Raw genomic sequence first — 12,599 nt, 5'->3', positions numbered from 1 at the left:
ACATTTCCCACTGTGGGACCCCCGACAGCCTCAAAGTGCCCGAAGCTAAGTCCAACTGAGCCCCACAGTTTTTCAAAAAGTCCATTCCCAGTATACAGGGTCCTGTACCGCTGCTACCCACACCGGACACCCCACAGTTCTCCCCCCCACAGTCACAGACAACCAACACTTCCTAACATGGGGGCTAGCTCCCCCGTGACAGTCCGTAGCTGGACAAGGGTCGGCTCCACCCGCACCCCCAACAGGTAGTATGTCTGGTCTCACCAGGGTTACTGTAGAGCCCGTGTCAACCAGGGCCAAACATTCCCACCCCCTCTACCTTGACGATGACATTGCAGAAGTCCCCAATGGTGGTACGTCCCACCACAACTACCGGACTAGGAAACACGGTGGCAGCCACACCCTGGGGAAGCAGGTCCCCCACCCTCTTGCCTGCGCTGCTGGGTACCTCTTCTGCTTACTGTGGTTTCGGGGCGGAGGGTGGGCCCGCGCTGCCCCCTGCGCGAGAACCCGCTGTCGTTTCCCTGTTGACTGGGGAATCTGCCACACTCCCCGCTGAATGTGGCCAGGCTGGCCACAACCCCAGCAGACAATGGAAGTTGAGCTGACACTGCGATGTTGTCTGGAGCCCTTCTCAATGACAAGCGAAGCGGTCTTGACTAACCCTCCCAACTCGTCGACCCACTCTGGTTTGGTGACCCCCGGCACCCGGCCGCCGCTGCTCTCACCTCTGGTTGACTGGGCAACCTCCACTCCTCCCCTCACCCCAGATCAGCTCCCTCTTCCTGGCTATCTCCACTGCAGCCCGCAGAGATGCTGGGTCCGACATCTGCACATGCTTACCCAGTTCGGTGGGGGGGAGAGCGCTCTAATAAAACTGTCCCGTGCCAGCTCGTCTTGCACCCCAATCGGGCATATTTGCATAAGCCCGCCTGGTCAGGCTCAGAATATCACTTGCCAACGCCTTTAATGATTCCCCCTGAAGTCTCTTTTTGTTATTCAGTTCAATCCGCAGCAAGTTGGGCTGTGCATCGCTGCCGAAACGGACCCCCCAATGCCTCCACTAGCGCACCGTAGTCGCCCCTCTCGTCCGGGGCTAGCGTTAGCAGGCATTCCGACGCCTCCTCTGCCAGGCTCAGGGCAAGCTGTAACCCTTTCGTCTCGTCAGACCACCTCCCGGCTCTAGCCAACAACTCGAATTGAGTGAAAAAAACTTCCCATTTACCTTGTCCATTGAACTTTGGAAGTTTAGCCGCTACCGTGGCTAATGGCAATAGGGCGCTGCCATCTCTGTTTACATAAGGAGGTCCAGCCATTTCCGCACGCGGTGACGTCGATATCTCCGTCGCCGTGACGTCTGTTCTGGTCGAGCGGTTTGGAGGAAAACCCGCCCGTTCTGCCATCTTGCTGACTGACAATTTAACTCCCGCCATGTGGCTCTCCAGCTCTTCTACAGCCGTCATCGCCTGACCCTCCCGACCGGGTACACCCGAGCCCACAACGGACACTTTGTCCGACTCTTCCTTAACTTTCCGCCTCGCCCCGATCATCCTGCCCGTAGATGCGAGTCACGCTAAAGCTAACCACGGCCTATACTGAAACAGCTAACTCGCCTAATCTCGATCTATCCCGTCGTTCGAAAGCACTTCTGACACCAATGTAATGACCCAGCTGGGTCATAAAGTAAAAGAGAGACGGGCACCAGGTGTACAGGCAGAACACAGGTTTATTCCTGAATGGGCTATTGTTCAGGCCACAGCCCACGCCGCTAAACCTCGAACATACACAAATAGAACATGTCAAATCAATGGTCCCGAACAGAAGAGAGAGAGATGAGACCGTAACCCCTATTTAATCATTCCAAAACCCCGCGGGATTACCCATCATACCCCCAACCTTTCCATCTGTCCTGGCATATTTAACCCCTGCTAGTACCCATGAGAACGATAACACATCCATGAACACAGAACACAATACAGGGTCGTTACAATACGTTCTTTACGTTTCCAAAACCATACAGCAAGCAATGCATTTTAATGATCAGAGCGAGCGTCGGGGATCTTAACAAAACTCCCCCGGCCAGAAGATACTATCGTCAATAGGCGATAAAACAGTTAGCATCTATGAATGAGTTAGTGGCTAGCTAGAAAAACGATTAGCTAAATGTAGTTACAAACTCCAAAACAGCACATACATATGAAGCTGCATTTAGACATGAAATTCATAACAAGTTCATAACATAACTAAAAGGTTATCAATAAGCATCGTAACTGTAGACATGTAATACAGGCTAAACACGAAAGGTCTACTGTCACAACAGCTAGTGAGCTACCAGCCTGAATGTCCTTTAGCTAGCTAGCTAGCATTCACATGCTTATGTCTTCGTTTACATGTCATTTGTGGGGATACTTGCTGATACAGACCTGAAATTAATTGACAGGAAAGCACCATCAGATTAGTGTCTTTTACTGTATCGGCTTCATGAGTTGTGAAGCCAGGAGGCTTTGCCTCAGTGAATTCCTGAGTAGCGCCGCCCTCTACTGGACACTTGGTTAACCTAACCAAACCAGTCAATTTACACTTTGTTGCATCTGCATCAACAAATCATACAAGCATAGCTAATTGCCTTCAATAGGCTATACATATTAATGAATACTCTAAACATCACATTGAAGAAACGTATCGTTAGTGTGAGCGTTTTGAAATAAATATTTAAACAGTAGCCTACGAATTACCAATAAAAAAGCCCCACTCATAGTCTTTGTAAATTAAACGGAACTAGTTTTGATAGTGTGTGGAACACAAGCCTACCAAATACAATACCACCAGTGAGTTTATATCATACAAGCGCAGCTAATTGCATTCTGAGGTCAAGAGTTAAAAATATATATTTTTAAATTCCACCACTTTATAATATAACCAGTTATACTACGACTACCAGACTGCATTTCCCCTCCCAGGATACAATGCTCTGCCTAAGCCTGTTAGTTAGCTGGCTAACGTTAGCAATTAACAAGCCCAGCCGAAGTTTAAATATATATTCCACATTACTTTTGGGTTATAATCATATTGTAATGCTCGCATGAATATAATGCTGAATATTTGTTCATACCATTGTCACCAATCAAATGCATTACACTCAAAATAATTTGAATTCAGATGCTAATCTGGCTGACGACACTAGCTAGCTAAGCTAGCTAACTAACCAAACCTATTATGATGGTTAGCTAGCATGCTAGCTAGCCCAACTGCTACATTCAGAATAATTGTGTTTGCAAAAATAATAGCTGAGTTTAATCTTAGCGAATGTCTTAAACAACCGTCCAAAACAACATAAAAGCCTGTTAGAACAAAACATTTATTATTAAATTTACAGGCAAAATTGTAATCACTATGGAATCCGTCCAGTTGAGGAGCATCCAGTTGAGCAGTGGTTCTCCCTGACGGAGACGTCCTCGCATCCCGTTAAACATCTATGTCTCTCACAGACAGAAGTACCTTTGGCTCTGCTGTCCATCCAGCTTGTTTCACTTCCGCATCCAGCTCAACATCCACTCAGGGGCTCCCCCTGTTAAGTGCTGCTCTACTGATCTGAGGTCAGTGCCAGGTAGCACTTTGGCAAATCAATAACCTAACCCACTAGGTCTCTCCAGGACACAGGCCTTATTGACCACCAGTATTTTATTTATTTTATTTATTTAACCTTTATTTAACCAGGTAAGGCAGTTGAGAACAAGTTCTCATTTACAACTGCGACCTGGCCAAGATAAAGCAAAGCAGTGCAATAAAAACAGCAACACAGAGTTACATATGGGGTAAAACAAAACATAAAGTCAAAAATACAACAGAAAATATATATACAGTGTGTGCAAATGTAGCAAGTTATGGAGGCAATGTAGCAAGTTATGGAGGTAAGGCGATAAATAGGCCATAGTGCAAAAAAATTACAATTAGTATTAACACTGGAATGATAGATGTGCAAATAGAGATACTGGGGTGCAAATGAACAAAATAAATAACAATATGGGGATGAGGTAGTTGGGTGGGCTAATTTCAGATGGGCTGTGTACAGGTGCAGTGATCGGTAAGGTGCTCTGACAACTGATGCTTAAAGTTAGTGAGGGAGATAAGAGTCTCCAGCTTCAGAGATTTTTGCAGTTCGTTCCAGTCATTGGCAGCAGAGAACTGGAAGGAATGGCGGCCAAAGGAGGTGTTGGCTTTGGGGATGACCAGTGAGATATACCTGCTGGAGCGCATACTACGGGTGGGTGACCAATGAGCTAAGATAAGGCGGGATTTGCCTAGCAGTGATTTATAGATGGCCTGGAGCCAGTGGGTTTGGCAACAAATATGTATGGCTACAAACCTTTCTAAGCCCGCGACAGCACAGGGGCAGAACATGGTTTTCCTGATTATTAGGTCTGGCAGGTGAGCCAATTTCATAATGTCAGTCAACATATCCACACAATGGAGGGGTGACAGGATCGAAAGACAAGCAGTTCATTTTTATGAGGCGCCTGTACTTTACTGGGAAGTAGCAACATTGAGTCCTGAGCATCCTGTGGGTTCCGCCAATCACACAATAGAATGGGCGGCATAAACAGACATTTCCTCTGAACTCCTCGTGTTCCACTACTCTCTGTTCTACAGGCTAAGGCATTAGTGGTGAACCCAGAGGATAAATGCAGATGAGATGAAGAAAGGGGAGAAAGAGGATAGCAGGCGAGTAAAGAGGACAGATGAGGAGAGCATAGGTAGTGAGGGAGAGTAGGTGAGAAGGGAAAGGATTTGATTTGATAACCAGGGTGAGAAGAAAGGATACATTAATTGCTGTGTTCCCTCCGACATTCAGACCTGTGTGTGTGTGTGTGTGTGTGTGTGTGTGTGTGTGTGTGTGTGTGTGTGTGTGTGTGCGTGTGTGTGTGTGTGACAGAGTCACTGAGCTGTGGGATTATTGATTGCTTTATAAAACGAAGTAAATCTAATTGAGTGTAATGAAAATAATATTTCCCTAATTGATTTAGCACCTCAGGTATAAACAGAGCATGTTCAATCAGAGGGACATGCAGGGAGATATAGGCAACAATGAACCACTCTTACCATCATAACACTTCTAACTGGGGACATTTGTCAATGTAATGAATTTAATTGAGATATCATTGTCTGTGCTGTTGACCTGAATTGATAAAAGCACACAATTTGTTAAAGGCCCAGTGGAGTAAAAATCTAGATTTTCCAGTGTTATATACAGTGGGGAAAAAAGTATTTAGTCAGCCACCAATTGTGCAAGTTCTCTCACTTAAAAAGATGAGAGAGGCCTGTAATTTTCATCATAGGTACACGTCAACTATGACAGACAAATTGAGATTTTTTTTCTCCAGAAAATCACATTCTAGGATTTTTAATGAATGAATTTATTTGCAAATTATGGTGGAAAATAAGTATTTGGTCACCTACAAACAAGCAAGATTTCTGGCTCTCACAGACCTGTGTCACGGATTCTGCCGAGACTGCTCCTCCTCCTGGTTCGGGGCAGGCTTTGCGTTAGCGCCCCAGAGTACTAGCTGCCACCGCTCTATGTTCTAGTAGTGTGATTGCTTTCGTCTGTCTTTTACACCTGTGTCCATTTGTGTGTTGATTACTTGTCTTATAAGTTCCTTGTTTTGCATTAGTCTGATTGTGTGTTGTTATTTCTGCCTGTCGTGCGGAGCTGCGTGTTTTGCACTCTGCCTATGTTGGATTATTGTTTACGCGTGTTTGCGTAATTGCCTCGCCTCCGTCTGTTTTCGAGGTCGTGTTTGTTTGTTGCACTTGGGACTATTAAAGTCTTTTGGACGTATCCTCTGTGTCCTGCGCCTGACTCCTCCACCACATCCACATCGGAACTACTGACAACCTGTAACTTCTTCTTTAAGAGGCTCCTCTGTCCTCCACTCGTTACCTGTATTAATGGCACCTGTTTGAACTTGTTATCAGTATAAAAGACACCTGTCCACAACCTCAAACAGTCACACTCCAAACTCCACTATGGCCAAGACCAAAGAGCTGTCAAAGGACACCAGAAACAAAATTGTAGACCTGCACCAGGCTGGGAAGACTGAATCTGCAATAGGTAAGCAGCTTGGTTTGAAGAAATCAACTGTGGGAGCAATTATTAGGAAATGGAAGACATACAAGACCACTGATAATCTCCCCTCGATCTGGGGCTCCACGCAAGATCTCACCCTGTGGGGTCAAAATGATCACAAGAACGGTGAGCAAAAATCCCAGAACCACACGGGGGACCTAGTGAATGACCTGCAGAGAGCTGGGACCAAAGTAACAAAGCCTACCATCAGTAACACACTACGCCGCCAGGGACTCAAATCCTGCAGTGCCAGACATGTCCCCCCTGCTTAAGCCAGTACATGTCCATGCCCGTCTGAAGTTTGCTAGAGTGCATTTGGATGATCCAGAAGAGGATTGGGAGAATGTCATATGGTCAGATGAAACCAAAATATAACTTTTTGTTAAAAACTCAACTCGTCGTGTTTGGAGGACAAAGAATGCTGAGTTGCATCCAAAGAACACCATACCTACTGTGAAGCATGGGGGTGGAAACATCATGCTTTGGGGCTGTTTTTCTGCAAAGGGACCAGGACGACTGATCCGTTAAAGGAAAGAATGAATGGGGCCATGTATCGTGAGATTTTTGAGTGAAAACCTCCTTCCATCAGCAAGGGCATTGAAGATGAAACGTGGCTGGGTCTTTCAGCATGACAATGATTCCAAACACACCACCGGGCAATGAAGGAGTGGCTTCGTAAGAAGCATTTCAAGGTCCTGGAGTGGCCTAGCCAGTCTCCAGATCTCAACCCCATAGAAAATCTTTGGAGGTAGTTGAAAGTCTGTGTTGCCCAGCGACAGCCCCAAAACATCACTGCTCTAGAGGAGATCTTCATGGAGGAATGGGCCAAAATACCAGCAACAGTGTGTGAAAACCTTGTGAAGACTTACAGAAAACGTTTGACCTGTGTCATTGCCAACAAAGGGTATATAACAAAGTATTGAGAAACTTTTGTTATTGACCAAATACTTATTTTCCACCATAATTTGCAAATAAATTCATAAAAAATCCTACAATGTGATTTTCTGGATTTTTTTCTCATTTTGTCTGTCATAGTTGTCTGTCATAGTCTGTCATAGTAGAGGTTGGAATAATACTGTGAAATTGTGAAAATTATGATAATGCCCTTTTTGTGTAAGAGCTGTTTGAAAAGACAGCCTGAAATTTCAGCCTCGTTTTGGTGGAATTGAGTTTTTACCACCATCACCATGCAGTAAATTAGGTAATAGACCAATAAGAAAGAGTTCCAAACCGAAAACAGCTAGTTTTCAGTTTTCCCCTCCCCACTCAGACCACTCCCAATCTGTCCTAGCTAGAGAAATTGTTCTTTGCTAATGTAATGGGGGTCAGTGTGCAGCAAACAGCTTAGCTTCCTCCACTGTCCGACTGCTCCACACTGGGCTCGAACCTGTGATCTCTGCTTCGCAACACATGTGATTGGCCGTCTGGCAGTTCTGGCAAATGACATATTTTATTGAGGTGGGCTGGTCAAAATTCACACAAAGAATATATATATATATATATATAAACAAAACAATTATGGACATGGCTGGCGGCCCATGGGCCTGTTTTTTCATGACTTTTGCGTTATTTCTCTGTTGTCATAATCATCTATGTTGAGCATTTGGCTGACCAGTGGGCAACGGCCGGCCTGCCTACCAAGATGGCCTCAAGAGCCCTTTTTTTGGTCTCAAACTTTTTTGGCACCACCTTTCCATTTAAATTTTTTGACTGAGTGACTGACAGAGAGTCAGAGCTGGTCTCACTCTCTTTGTTGATCAATTTGCGCCATCTGAGCTGAGCTGAGCTGAGGTGGCACAAATTCACATTCAAAGTCACGCACATCATCAAACGCACATCATCAAAGAGAATGATACCCGCTCTGACTCTCTGTCAGAGCGGGTTTTGAGACCAAAAAAAGGGCTCTTGAGGCCGATCTGCTAAATGTACAAGCATTTCGCTTCACCCACAATAACATCTGCTAAATATGTGTATGTGACCAATACAATTAAATGTGTGAAATTAACCAATTTATTTGCTAAAAGTTCTGGTTCTGCTGGTCCGAGTGCTGTGTCTGTGTCTGAAAAATGACAGATCAGCTGCTGTGGTGCAGTCGAGGTAGGAAGAAAACCGAGAAAGACACACTCACGCACACTGACACAGCTCATGTAGCAAACTGCTGCCAGTTAGGCCTAATATTGGCTGTATATTGTATGGAATATATTTCATACCTACTATAGTAGGCTAATTAGGGAAGGGGGATTCGGGGGAACATTTAGACAATAGGCTACTTAGGATATGGACTAACAAGTTGTTAGATTGGCTTTTATAACACATAGGTAAGGCAATAGCATCTACTAGACATATACTGTATACAGTGCGTTTTACTAAACACAAGTCATCATGTATTACAATAAAGGTCAATTCGGGGGCTGTGTATTTAAATTCTTTTATCGATGTTTATTCGATTCTGATTCGCAGTCTCTTCAGCCCAGCTAGTGGGTTTATGAGCTGTAGTAACTAGTGACTCTAGTGTCGGATTACATTACATAGCCACCACCACTGAAGGCTGGAAAGTCCCACCTATATCCCCTTTATTTCATTCGCTGAAAGGCCTGTCACTTCTTGGCAGAAATATATGCATACATGCACGACACTGTCAAACGAAGCCCAACGCTGGAAATCTATTTGCATCCACATAAACTAGTCCCGGCATCGTTCTTTGACAAACAGAGAAGGTTGAATATTGACTTCAATAGAAGAAAACAGAGAGAGAGGGAGAGAAAGAGACTGCCCGTTCCTTAATGTAGTCTTTGGCTGTATTATACAGCCAAAACATGAAGATGCCTATGTTGGATTATTGTTTACGCGTGTTTGCGTAATTGCCTCGCCTCCGTCTGTTTTCGAGGTTGTGTTTGTTTGTTGCACTTGGGACTATTAAAGTCTTTTGGACGTATCCTCTGTGTCCTGCGCCTGACTCCTCCACCACATCCACATCGGAACTACTGACAACCTGTAACTTCTTCTTTAAGAGGCTCCTCTGTCCTCCACTCGTTACCTGTATTAATGGCACCTGTTTGAACTTGTTATCAGTATAAAAGACACCTGTCCACAACCTCAAACAGTCACACTCCAAACTCCACTATGGCCAAGACCAAAGAGCTGTCAAAGGACACCAGAAACAAAATTGTAGACCTGCACCAGGCTGGGAAGACTGAATCTGCAATAGGTAAGCAGCTTGGTTTGAAGAAATCAACTGTGGGAGCAATTATTAGGAAATGGAAGACATACAAGACCACTGATAATCTCCCTCGATCTGGGGCTCCACGCAAGATCTCACCCTGTGGGGTCAAAATGATCACAAGAACGGTGAGCATGTATTACAATAAAGGTCAATTCGGGGGCTGTGTATTTAAATTATTTTATTGATGTTTATTCGATTCTGATTCGCAGTCTCTTCAGCCCAGCTAGTGGGTTTATGAGCTGTAGTAACTAGTGACTCTAGTGTCGGATTACATTACATAGCCACCACCACTGAAGGCTGGAAAAGTCCCACCTATATCCCCTTTATTTCATTCGCTGAAAGGCCTGTCACTTCTTGGCAGAAATATATGCATACATGCACGACACTGTCAAACGAAGCCCAACGCTGGAAATCTATTTGCATCCACATAAACTAGTCCCGGCATCGTTCTTTGACAAACAGAGAAGGTTGAATATTGACTTCAATAGAAGAAAACAGAGAGAGAGGGAGAGAAAGAGACTGCCCGTTCCTTAATGTAGTCTTTGGCTGTATTATACAGCCAAAACATGAAGGAACTGGCAGTCTCTCTCTCTCTCTTTGTCTCTCTCCATTTTCTTCTATTGAATTATATGTCGCCTAATATTTAAACACTTAGCTAAATGGGTAGGGGGGAACACTTGACATGCACTAATTTACAATATGTAGTTAGGCTGTTATAAGGTATTAAACAAGCCAATGGTCATCTATAAGGCAGTGATTTTCTTATTTGTTTATTCATTCACAACTAGGATGGGTAACACTTTATTTTAAGGGTCCATAATAAACCATTTATAAGGAATTTATAAATTGTGTGTTCACCATTTATTAATCATTACTCCCACAATAATAAAACATTTACTAATCATTAGTTTTAAAAAATGTATTTTTGCAGTCCCTGGTAAAATAACAACCACACAACACAGGATGTTTAAGGAAATATATACATGTGTGAATAACTAGCTTACTAATATTTACAAATGGGGCAGTAATGATTAATAAACGGTGAGCAAACGTTGTTAATGACTTATACATTATTTATTATGGACTCTTAAAATAAAGTGTTACCCAGCACAGAACAGACAGCTCAGCTGCTGCTGCAGTCAAGTGTAGTGGACATATGGAGAAAACAGAGAGAGAGAGAGAGAGAGAGAGAGAGAGAGAGGGAGAGACATGTACTTCCAGTTTATTTATATTTTGGCTCTGTATTATATACAGTGTATTCGGAAAGTATTCAGACCCCTTGACTTTTTCAACATTTTGTTACATCACAGCCTTATTCTAAAATTGATGAAATTGTTTTTTTTCCCCTCATCAGTTTACACACAATATGCCATAACGACAAAGCAAAAACTGGTTTTTAGAAACGTTTTCAAACTGAAATATGACATTTACGTAAGTATTCAGACCCTTTACTCAGTACTTGGTTAAAGCACCTTTGGCAGCAATTACAGCCTCAAGTATTCTTGGGTATGGCACTATCAGCTTGGCACGCCTGTATTTGGGGAGTTTCCATTTTTCTCTGCAGATCCTCCCAAGCTCTGTCAGGTTGGATGGGGAGCGCCGCTGCACAGCTATTTTCAGGTCTCTCCAGAGATGTTCGATCGGGTTCAAGTCCGGGCTCTGGCTGGGCCACTCAAGGACATTTAGAGACTCCTGCGTTGTCTTGGCTGTGTGCTTAGGGTCGTTGTCCTGTTGGAAGGTGAACCTTCGCCCCAGTCTGAGGTCCTGAGTGCTTTGGAGCAGGTTTTCATCAAGGATCTCTCTGTACTTTGCTCCATTCATCTTTTCCTCGATCCTGACTAGTCTCCCAGTCCCTGCTGCAGAAAAACATCCCACAGCATGATGCTGCCACCACCATGCTTCACTGTAGGGATGGTGCCAGGTTTCCTCCAGACGTGAAGCTTGGAATTCAGGCCAAAGAGTTCAATCTTAGTTTCATCAGACCAGATAATTTTGTTTCTCATGGTCTGAGAGTCCTTTAGGTGCCTTTTGGCAAACTCCAAGCGAGCTGTCATGTGCCTTTTACTGAAAAGTGCTGCAGAGGTGGTTGTCCTTCTGGAAAGTTCTCCCTTCACCACAGAGGAACTCTAGAGCTCTGTCAGAGTGACCATTGGGTTCTTGGTCACCTCCCTGACCAAGAACCTTCTCCCCGATTGCTCAGTTTGGCCTGGCGGCCAGCTCTAGGAAGAGTCTTGGTGGTTCCAAACTTCTTCCATTTAAGAATGATGGAGGCCACTGTGTTCTTTGGGACCTTTAATGAGGCAGACATTTTTTGGTACCCTTCCCCAGATCTGTGGCTCGACACAATCCTGTCTCGGAGCTCTACGGACAATTCTTTCGACCTCACGGCTTGGTTTTTGCTCTGACATGCACTGTCAACTGTGGGACCTTATATAGACAGGTGTGTGCCTTTCCAAATCATGTCCAATCAATTTAATTTACCACAGGTGGACTCCAATCAAGTTGTAGAAATATCTCAAGGATGATCAATGGAAACAGGATGCACCTGAGCTCAATTTATTGTCAGTGGGTGCTGTAGGTGGGTGTGGTGCAGGAATCAGGTGCAGGACGCAGAAACTTAGTCCAAAATACTTTAGTGAACAATCACTTAGAACACGAGCCAAAAAAGGCCGGAGGCGAGAAAATACGCACACAGGCGTAAATAACAAAATGCGCACTAACAGTAGCGCAATCACACACAACACATGACAAAACACAACGAGAACTTATAGGACAATAATGAGCGCTAAACGATAACAGGTGTACAACATAAAGACAAAACCAACGAACATCGAAACATACAACGGTGGCAGCTAGTACTCCGGGGCAGCGACCGCCGAAGCCTGCCCGAGCAAGGAAGAGAGGCAGCCTCGGCCGAAACCGTGACAGTACCCCCCTTGACGCGCGGCTCCAGCCGTGCGCCGACCCGGCCTCGGGGACGACCAGGAGGACGCGGGAGCAGGGAGCGTTGGGACGACTACGGTGGAATTCCTGTCAGGAGAGCGGGTCCAAAATGTCTCTCCTCGGCACCCAGCACCGTTCCTCCGGGCGTACCCCTCCCACTCCACGAGATATTGGAGACCCCCCATCCGACGTCTCGAATCTAAGATGGACCGCACGGTGTACGCCGGTGCCCCTCGATGTCCAATGGGGCGGAGGAGTCTCTCTGATCTCATCTTGCTGGAGTGGACCAGCTACCACCGGCCTGAG

Source organism: Coregonus clupeaformis, chromosome 30, assembly GCF_020615455.1.
Source record: "Coregonus clupeaformis isolate EN_2021a chromosome 30, ASM2061545v1, whole genome shotgun sequence".
Classification (NCBI taxonomy): Eukaryota; Metazoa; Chordata; class Actinopteri; order Salmoniformes; family Salmonidae; genus Coregonus; species Coregonus clupeaformis.
This window is presented reverse-complemented; position numbering follows the sequence as displayed.